Here is an 11,276-nt window from a genome sequence, read left to right as displayed (position 1 = left end):
GCTCGGCTCGGACCGGCTCGACGCTCAGAACGAGCCCGAGCCGAGCCTGTTTTTGTGGCTCGTGAAAAGAGCGAGCCAGCTCGGCTCGGCTCGGTGCAGCTCGCGAGCTGGCTCGTGGCTCGACCTAACAACAATTTGTTACATAAAATCTTAATTAGCATATAATATTAGTACCGAGTAGACAATAATTTATGTTATTTGAGATTACTATACAAAAATAATCTATTTTCTATATTATATTAGTGATATATCTATTTTACTAATTCAAATATGTTATTTAAAATATTTTTAAGATTTTATATTATAATTTAGAGAGCAATTTTATATTTATGGTTAGGCTCGTTGGCTCGGCGAGCCGGCTCGCGAGCCCGGAGCGAGCCGAGCCGAGCCTCTTTTCCGAGCTCGCCAGATGGGCGAGCCGAGCCGAGCTCGGCTCGTTGCGTGAGCGAGCCGCAGCGAGCCGAGCCGAGCCGAGCTCGGCTCGGCTCGTTTCCACCCCTACTTACATGGAGCGCTTGAAAAAAATAAAAACTTGCCCCCTCCGTTCAAAAATTGAGTCACCGATTTTTATTCTTAAAGTCGGACTTATCTAACTGTAACCAAAATTAAAAAAACGATACATCAATATGTACACCATAAAATTTGCTCCATTAAATTCTCTATGAAACATCTTTGATAGTACAATTGTTTGAAATCATAAATGTCAATTAATTTGGTGCTCGTGCGTTGTTACGGTTTTATATATCACTTGAACCTTATTTAAATGGAATATAGGTAGGAATTTGACATTCTAAAAAATAGACCCCATGAGACAATTTAGATACATGACCATGTTTACCCCTTTGGTAATACTATTTGAAACCAAAGGGAGAAAACCTAATAATAAGTTGGTTATAAAGCCTAAACATGTGGCCAAAGATCGACGATAGATCAAATAATCATCCATTTGAGATTTTCGAACTTTGCAAATAGGTCATCTATGCTTTCCTGCATATAGGAAATTGAGAAAAGGTAATTGATCTTCATGTCACGAAGAACACAACAGAAAATACAGGTTTTATAGGGTGATTCAGATGTACCTTGAAAAGGAGATACTAATGAACCAAATTGTGTAACCAGTTCCTACTAATTCCAGCAATTTTGGGAGTTGTTATAAGTCAGCCAAATAGGTTAGCAAACATTTGGTACTAAAACTAAGTGTAGATTTCATGAAGGGATACTATTACTTCTGTACCAGGGGGACTGAATTAACTACAACAACAACAGAAGATAGGATCCAAAAGCAACAAAAGCACCAAATCCAGTGAGGATTAAAGTTAGAGTCACTTCAATGTTCAACTAGAAAATATTAGCATGGTAGATAATTAAGTAAGCAACAAGATGGCAATGAATAACTCATCCATGACAAAGTTTGTATTTGAAAAATAAACTATCTTCACATATGAAAGCTGCTACAGAATCATGACATCAAGGCAATACATACAATATCTTTTATTATTCTAAAAATAATCAATGCATTACCAAAATAAAATATGACATATCATTAAGTCTGGCATAATCAGAAGCAACAAAACTAAGATATTTTTGTGTGATGCTATTTCGTTCATGTTTTAATTATTAACTAGGTATCTTATCTGTAATATCTATATTTATTTTTCTTCTCATTTTTACAACACCGATTGACTCAAAGACTCCTTCCGCGAGCTCAAACAAAAAGTCAAACACTGCGCAGAGTCAATAAGAACTTAGGTAGCGCCGAGAGCTGGTGGTCACCTACGCCAAAGGGTGAGTCCGGACTTTCCCTTGATATGCTGCTGCTCAATTTATTCATCCTAATTTGACTGCAGATGTGTCGGTTGTCATATATTGAAATGACCATCCAAGACACAACCGCAAACACAAAAAGGAATGATTAAATAGGCTTGCAGACACACAAGTGCCTTTGTGGTCAATGGTGTGGAGCCTTTGTGGTCAATGGTATGGAGTTTCCAAATATGATGTAGCATCATCGCCTTGGTATAACACTACATTACACACATTGGGGCTCAACTGCAGCTTGGTAGCATCAGAGTTGGCCATGACCACATGTTTCTGAAATTGAAGAATGTCAATAGGTTGGAAGATACAAGTGTGAACATTTGTTGAGAAAATGATAAAGTGGCATCACATTGCATCAGGATAAATGCAAAGTTGAATCATCATAGACACTTATATTCAAAGAAGATGGCAGGACAATATTATGAAGCCTCCTTCTGTTTTAGTTGTTTCAAAAAAATAAAGAGAGCAATGTCATAGTACAATATGAAAACTTATCCACCATTGACATGCACCAATGCATGCATTAGTTTAGCGGCAAGCAGAATATAATATACCACATACCATCTTAGGCGACGATAGAGCGCAGTAGATGTTTGCTGCAAAGTTCATTCATCGTATGCACTAAAATGTAGTATGCATCAAACAAGAATTACCTTATTAAGCATCACTGAGTATATAGAAGAAATAGGGCTTATCATTTCATTTGTTCAATCAAATAAACCATACTTTCCCGTGATATGCTGCTGCTCAATTTATTCATCCTAATTTGAGTGCAAATGTGTCGGTTGTCATATATTGAAATGACCATCCAAGGCACAACCACAAACACAAAAAATGATGATTAAATAGGCTTGCAAACACACGAGTGTCTTTGTTCTCAATGGTATGGAATTTCCAAATACGATGTAGCATCATTGCCCTGGTATAGCACTACATTACACACATTGGGGCTCAACTGCAACTTGGTAGCATCAGAGTTGGCCATGACCACAAGTTTCTGAAAATGAAGAATGTTAATAGGTTGGATGATAGAAGCGTGAACATTCATTGAAAGAATGATAAAGTGACATCACATTGCACCAGAATCAATGCAAAGTTGAATCATCATAGGCACTTATATTTAAAGAAGATGGCAGGAGAATAGTACTTATGAGGCCTCATGTTTTAGTTGTTCCAAAAAAAATAAAGAGAGCAATGTCATAGTATAATATGAAAACTTATCCACCATTGACATGCACCAATGCACGCATTAGTTTAGCGGCAAGCAGAATATAATATACCACATACCATCTCAGACAACGGTAGAGCGCAGTAGATGTGCACTGCAAAGTTCATTCATCATATGCACTGAAATGCAGTATGCATCAAACACAAATTATCTGATTAAGCATCTCTGAGTATATAGAATAAATAGGGCTCAACATTTCATTTGTTCAATCAAAGAAACCAGACTCTCCCTTGATATGCTGTTGCTCAAGTTATTCGTCCTAATTTGAGTGTAGACGTGTCGGTTATCATATATTGAAATGACCATCCAAGGCACAACCGCCAAGTGATTGCCCTCAAGCTCACACCGTGAACAAACTAAAAACATGCACTAGTAAAGAATAGGAACCAATGTTTTTGAGTCGAGAAGTCGAGTCGAGTCATCCAGCTACTGACTAGTAGACTAGTTGAGACTAGGACAGACTAGTCGTGACTAGTCGAACATAAGTCAATGATTATATTTTTATAACTTTCTATATATGCTAAGACTAAAACATTGCTAGAACGCTAAAAACACCTTGTTTAGTATATTTTCATCCATCTCCATCTTCTACAATATATCATTAAATGTTGAATATAGTCTTGTAGCAAGTCTTCTATGGTTCTCTCTGGTTTAGAAGAACTTGTTTGGATTCAAAATAGTGTTGCTCTATACAGATTGGAATCCTCTTATCAACAATTGAAATAACTTCATCTATTATTATTATTTCTTTGTGATCCAAAGCTTTTTATGCTCTTTTTTTCATGGTCCATGGTAGCCCACATTTCAGCCATTTCTATCTCTCATGGCCATCAACTATCCTAAAAAATATTAGAATAGGTTGTGAAGCTCTCATGCAATCTTCTACTGCTTGTCAAAATGCAACAGAGTGACAAACAACACGTGCATTTCCTACTTCAATGTTCTTCATTTTTCTTTCACACCATTCATTACTAACAAGGAGAGTTTTCAATCCGTGTGTTTGTTTCCACATATTAGCCAATGTAAGTAAGGATGTTGCAAACAGAGTAGTTGCATGTCTCACAAGATCTCTATGATTTGTCTTAGTCCTCATCAAGTCATGAATCATTCCATATCCATAGATAAATAAGGTAGAAAACTTGTCCATTAGCATCCTACCTACTAGGGTTGAGATGGTTGGGTGGGTTCACATTTTTATACCTAGGCCCAAATAAGTCACTCGACTCAACTGTTATGACTAGTCGTGGCTAGTTGTGACTAGTCGACGACTCGAGCGACTAGTAGAGAAAGTCGAGCCGTTCAAATCGACTATCACCTCTGCACCAACTTCTCGACTAGTCGTCGACTAGTCACGACCAGTCACCCGACTTTAAAACCTTGATAGGAACTAATAATCATTGATAGTATTGTAAGATAATGGTGATAGTTATGTTCCATGGAACCTAGGAATGCAGACGCATATCAAGATGTATGCCACTGAATCCTTTGGTGGATAAAGTATCAGCTGAGTCAAGAAAAGGTGCACAAATAACTTATTCACACTTAGAATTTATTCACCTAAGCACAATATACCTTGTGAAAATTAATATTTGATAAAGCGTACAAATGTCATGGTAGATCTAGGCACAGACCATGACGGTGATTCAAAAATGTGGTCAGATCCGCACAAATATGTTGTCGGCGTTTCAACCCCGGGGGGTCCCTGGACCGACGAGTAAAATTGTCGCTGCGTGTCCCAGCCCAGATGGGTTGGCGCGAGATGGAACACAAGGGGGGAAAACGCGGCTCGTGTTATCCTGCGCCGGTGGATGCGCTCGTAGTAGGGGTTACAAGCGCTCGCGAGGGAGAGAGAGAGTGAGCCTGTTCGTCAGCCCGTTCTCCCGCGCGACCCTCTCTCACGAAGGCCCTGGACCTCCCTTTTATAGATGCAAGGAGAGGGTCCAGGTGTACAATGGGGGTGTAGCTATGCGCTAACGTGTCCGGCAGGGAGGTGCCTAAGCCCTGTGTACATGCCAACGTGGCTGTCGGAGAGGTGCTAGAGCCCTGTGTACGCGGTATCGTGGTCGTCGGAGGAGCGCTTGAGCCCTGTAGAAGCACAGCTGTCGGGGCTGTTGAGAGCTTGCTGACGTCTCCTTGCTTCCGTAGGGGGCTGAGAACCACCGTCGTCATGGACGCACGCGGGGAGCCATCATTACTTGTTACCGGGGCGAGCCAGATGGGACGCCGGTCTTGTTCCCCCGTAGCCTGAGCTAGCTAGGGATAGGGTAATGATGTATCCCTCGTGGCGTGGTCGGTTCGAGCCCAAGGTCGGGCGAGGCGGAGACTCCTCCTGAGGCCGAGGCCGGGGTCGGGCGAGGACGCGATTCCTCCGAGGTCGAGGTTGAGGCCGAGTCCTGGGGTCGGGCGAGGCAGAGACCACCTTCCGAGGCCGAGGTTGAGGCCGAGCCCTGGGGTCGGGCGAGGCGGAGACCACCTTCCGAGGCCGAGGTTGAGGCCGAGCCCTGGGGTCGGGCGAGGCGGAGACCACCCTCCGAGGCTGAGGCCCAAGGTCGGGCGAGACGGAGCTTCCTGTTGCGCCTGAGGCTGAACTTGGCTTTTGTCAGCCTCACCCCGGCGGGTGGCACAACAGTCGAAGCGAGGCAGGCGACGCTGTTTTCCTGTCAGGTCGGTCAGTGGAAGGGCGAAGTGACTGCGGTCACTTCGACCCTGCCGATTGAGGCACATGTGTCAGGATAAAGTGTCAGGCGATCCTCGCATTGAATGCGCCTGCGATACGGTCGGTTGGAGGGGCGATTTGGCCAAGGTTGCTTTTCGACGAAGCCTGCCCGAGCTGGGGTTTGGGCGAGTCGAGGGTGCGCCCGTTGCTTGAGGAGGCCATCGGGCGAGGCGAGAATTCGTCTGGGACTACAGTTCCCGCCCGAGGCTGGGCTCGGGCGAGGCGAGATCACGTCCCTTGAGTAGACGAAGCCTTGATCTGAACCGTGCCCATTAGCCATTGCGGTTTGTGCTGATGGTGGTTACTAGCCGTGTTTAGGAGTGTTGGGGTACCCCTAATTACGGTACCCGATAGTAGCCCCCGAGCCTTAAAGGGAGTGTTGTTACTCGCTTGGAGGCTTTGCCGCACTTTTTTGCGAGGGGACCGACCTTTCTCGGTTACACTTTGTTCCGGTGGGTGCGCGCGAACGCACCCGCCGGGTGTAGCCCCCGAGGCCTCGGAGGAGTGGTTTAACTCCTCTGAGGTCTTAATGCCTTTCGTGATGCCTCGACCGGCCTGGTTGTTCCCTCATGCGACCTGATTGTAGCTCGGGTGCATGGTCAGGTTCCGAGTTTTCAGGCTGGTTTGTTGACACTGTCAACGGTTTGGCCGTAGCCGGGTTGCGAGAGTAGCCCCCGAGCCTCTGCACAGAGCGAGAGGACGATCAAGGACTGTCTCGACTTTTATTATACGCCCCTTTGTCGCCTTTCCGCAAGGAGGAAGGGGGGAAAGCGCCATGTTGCCCTCAGAGGGCGTCGAACATGGTGTCTCTAGTGAGTTGCTAACGGGTGATCCGAGTGGACGCCCGTGCCCCGTTCGATAAGGGTCGGCTAGTGGCCCAGAGGCGCGCTCCAAAAGTACCTGCAGGTGATTTGCCGGACCCGGACCCGTTTGATAGGGTCCGAGGGCTCGATGCCTCCCTCTGATGGGATTCTGTTACAAAATCGCTCCTACTGGTCTCGGAAATGTCCTAGGGTACCTCGGGAGTGTAGCCCGAGCCTCGGCCATGTAACAGACGTACCCAGAGTCATCCCTCACTCTGCGTGCTCTGGGGCGGCTGTCGAACCCTTCCGAGGGGCCAGCCTTCGAACCCCTGATTAGTAGTGGGCGTGGAGCCCGAGTGCTCTGAGGCGGCTGTCGAACCCTTCCGAGGGGCCAGCCTTCGAACCCCTGATCAGTAATGAGCTTGAAGCCCGCGTGCTCTAGGCCCGCTGTCGAACCCTTCTGAGGGGCCAGCGTTCGAACCCCTGATCAGTAGGAGGGCTCGAGGCCCGCTTCCTTCGTGGAGAAGGATCCCTTTCGAAATATCCCCTTTCCCGGTCACTGTAGCAAGAGAGAGAAAGGGGAAGAGGAAAAGGATATGAATTTAAACGGCGTGGCACACCTTTTTTGACGCGGTCATCATGGCGGGGGTGAAACGACGCCTGCTTCGCCTGCCAAAGGTGTTGCTTGCCTTGCCATGGAGTTATTGCGACGGGACGGGCGGTTCGCGGGGTGGCCGTTGCGCGTGCGCGAGTCGTTCGAGGAACGGGCGTTTCGCCTTCGAGTTTGAATTTCGCGGTGGGTTCGGGCGAAGTGTTGAATGGATCTCGCCCGAGCCTTTATATACCCGGAAGAGGGGCCAATGGTGGTTCTTTACTCTGCTATTTGCGCTTGCCTTCTGCTTTGGTTTCCGCAACCTAAGAGAATAGCCAGAGAAAAGAAAACTGCGCACCTTGTCCCCTCCGCCTCCACCCCTTTCGTTCAGCGATGGCTGACAAGGTGACCGTCGTTCCGCCGCGCGATCTGTGGCCTTTCTCCACCGTCACGATGGATGATCTGGAGGCCCTCGTCGCCGATGGTTTGCTCCGTCCCCTCTCCGGTGACCCACAGCCGGAGTGGATGGCCCATGCGAGCGAGGCCAACCCGACTCCACCGCCGGGGTATGTGGTCAGTTTCGCCTCCTTCCACGAGCGGGGGTTCGGAGTGCCAGCGAGTCGTTTCATGCGGGCGCTCCTGCACTACTACGGGGTGGAGCTGCACAACTTCAACCCCAACTCCATCGCACAAGCGGCCATCTTCACGGCGGTTTGCAAGGGTTTTTTGGGGATTGACCCCCACTAGGATCTGTGGACCCATCTCTTCTCCGCGGAGCTCTTTGCCTCGACGACGGAGGCGAAGAAGGTCCGTATGGCGGTGCGGGCCGGTGGCTGCACCGTCCAGCTGAGGCCGGGGTGCGCGCAGCTGTACATCCCTGCCATCCTTGTGTCTTCGAACAAGGGGTGGCAGCGCCGGTGGTTTTACCTCCGGAACGACGACGGAAGGCTCCCGTTGTTTTCTCAACGAGTGGTGACCGCCGCCGGCAGCAACTGGCGTTGGGGGGCCACACGCGAGAAACAGGAGAAGCTCCAACCTCTTCTGGAGGCCTTGCAGAGGTTACGAGATGGGGGGCTCACCACCGCGGGGTGGTTGCCGCCATCCATCGCCGGAGGGTGCTTCCTTTGGTAGAGCGACGGTTGCCGCTTTCGGAGATGAAGCCGGGGATTGATTTGGAGGGTTCGTAGATGTCCTCGGCTCCCCTCTCCACCGACGACCTCCGCAGGCGGGTGGCGGGCACGGTAGGGAAGTTGGATGCCGACGCCCTTACCCAGCCCGTGATGCGTCTCGAGCGTGGGTACGTGTCCCTGGTGAGTGTCCGCTCCTTCTCCTATCTTGTGCCGAGTTGCCTTTGATTCTTACCGTCGGGATTTCCATTCGTCTCCAGGGGTTGGGGTTTTACAAGCCCTCCCTGCCACCAGTCCCAGAGGAAGCGGTGGACCGAGCCACGCGAAGGGTCGCCGCGGAGAAGAAAAAGGAGAAGAAGGACGCGGAAAAGGCCTGGGCCCGCGAGCGGATGCGGGCTCGGGAAGCCTTGGAGAGGCGCCGCCGGAGGCAGGAGAGGGACGGGCTCCCGAGGGAGCCATCGCTAGAGACGCCTGATGACGATGATGACGAGGACGATGATATGGCGGCTCGTCTTGGCTTTAGCCCGGATCTGAGGCTGGTCCAGGGGTCGTCGAGCCAGCCTCCAAGTGGGCTGGCGCCATCAGTATCTGGGGCCGGGACATCACGGTCCCGGTCCGAGGAGCGGGACAGGCCGAGGGGGTACTTGACCCCTTGGCCGAGGTAGTTGAGGTGACTCCGGGGAGTCGGACCAATCCGCTTGTCCCCCAAGAGCAGTCGCCCGTGTCGGCTGCACAGGAAGTTGTTCCTCCAGCCATCGTGACAACGCCTGGGCGGGCCGCCCCTTTGGCGCCTCGGGCGCCCGAGGCGGAGGCGGCGCCGGAGTTGGCAGCGGGGCAATCCTCGACAGCGCCTGCGGGGACCGAGGCCCGAGGGGCCTCCCCATAGGCCCGATTGGCCTTGGTCTGGAGCGGGTAAGTATCTGAGGATACCTCTGTTTTGGCTCTTTCTCCGTGTGTCCTGATCCTGCTCTATCTCTTCCTTTCAGCAAACGGAGGCAGGGCTCGGCCGGTCTGGCCCCCCGGAAGGCCCTGAAGACAGTGTCGGCTTCTGCCACCAGTGCTGCAGCGCGCCATGCCGTTTGGCTGGCCTCCGCACAAGACGCCCTCGAGCGGGGGGCCCAGGCGGCACGAGTTGCCATGGGGCAAGCCTCCTAGGCTGACCCCTCCATCGGGGCGGCCATCGTGCCGGGGGAGGCTGCTGACGTGGCCGTGGCCCCGAGCCAACCTGACATGTTACCGGCGCCGACACCAGCGCCTGCCGAGGCTGTCGCTGTTCTGCCCGTGGAGCCACCCATCGCCGCTGATGCTGGGATGGCTGAGGTGCCGCTGCTCGAGGTCGTCTCCGACCTCCCCAGTCTCGGCCATAAGGAGAGGGCGGCCACCGTTGCCGAGGTCGGTGATCGGAGGCCCGCCTCCTTAGCCGAGGGGAGGCCCAGTACGTCGTCAGCGATGGTACCCGATGCGTGGACTACAGGGGGTCCCGATGCCTTGGAGGAGGGACGCGCAGAACCGCGGCCCGTCTTGGGGAGCGGCGACCTTATCCCCGCGCGGCGCAACCCCAATGAGTGGTGTGGGCAGGCGCTCCGGTTCTGGACCCGCGGTGCCTCGAAACCCCTCTTCGTCCTCAACGATGAGCGGGAGGAGCAGTCTTGGGATGAGCTTCGTGAGTATGTCGAGGCGGCGATGGGGTCGCTTCGGTCGACCATGGAGATCCTTTCCAGGGACGTTCCCAGGGTCCTCCAGGTAAGGATTTTAGGCATACCCCTTGCGTGACCAGGGCATTCTTTGTAACACCCGGCTTCCCTTCCTCAGGAACTGACGGATGTGAGCACCGCCAAGTCGCTGTTCATCCGCCACGAGACCGACGTCTGGGGTTCGTTGCGGTCCTTGAGGGCCGCGCTTGCCGAGGCTAATGAACGCCTCACCCAACGGAGCACCGAGGTGGCGGACCTTCGGCTGCTCTGTGATGAGCTGGAGGTGGAGGCAGCGGCGGCGCAGGCAGAGGCGGCGTCAGCACGGACGGAGGCGCAGCAGCGGCAGCTGGAGCTTGGTCAGGTCATTGGCGAGCAGGACCAATCTCGGAGCCAGGCTGCTGAGGTTGTAGGCTGGGCTGAGGCCCTTAGGGGTCAGCTGGCCGAGGTGTCTGCTCGGGCCGGGGCCCTTGCGGAGGACCTGGCCGTGGCCGTCGGGTCTGCTCAGTCCGCCCAAGCCGTAGCCTCGGAGCAGCGTGCCCGGGCTGAAGGTACGTTTCGGCCGCTTTGTGACTTCGATTCAGCTTCATTCTTCAACTCGTGTCTGAAGAATTCTGTTCGGCCATCTGCAGAGTTCGAGACAGCTCTTAACGAGTCCGTCAAGGCACTTGCCCAGGCGGCTGAGCAGAAGGAGGCCGACCGCGTGGCCATGTCCGAGGCTATCTCGGCCTTCTGCCAGGCCTTTGGCCTCGATGACGTCCCCTCGGGTGGCTCCCCCCAGAGTCGCCTGCGGGCCTTGGGCGGCCATGTGCGCAGCAGACTCCGCGGGGCGCTGCATCACGACGTTAGGCAGGCCTTTGCCGTGCTCGCTTCCCACTACGACGTGGATCTAGAGCGGGTCAGCGAGGGGTACTGTCTACCCGACGAAGATGAGGCTGCCTTAGCCGAGGTCCAGAAGCTTGACGCGGCTGTCGCGGGCCCAAGCGCGGTGCTGGCGTCCTCCTTCGAGGTGGAGATCCTTCCGCTCGCGTCGCCGTCTAGGGCCGGGCCAGATCTTGCCGAGGGTGGAGATGACGCCGAGGGTGCCGCTCCTCCCCCGGGTGATGTCTGATTCTGTCGGAGCAGTTTGTTTGGAGTATGCATGTGTTTTTCGCGGCCGCCGAGGCCTAAACATCTTACTGTCGTGCTATAAAGCTGTGTTTCCTTTCCTCTTGTTTCGAGTATCTGGACTTGTTCGTCGGTAGCAGAATCGTTTATCCGAGCAAGAGTTACTCTTCCCGGAGGCATAGGAGTCACTCGGC

This window comes from Zea mays, chromosome 1, assembly GCF_902167145.1.
Source record: "Zea mays cultivar B73 chromosome 1, Zm-B73-REFERENCE-NAM-5.0, whole genome shotgun sequence".
Taxonomy (NCBI): Eukaryota; Viridiplantae; Streptophyta; class Magnoliopsida; order Poales; family Poaceae; genus Zea; species Zea mays.
The sequence above is the reverse complement of the archived record's forward strand: the minus strand, read 5'-3'. Positions refer to the sequence as shown.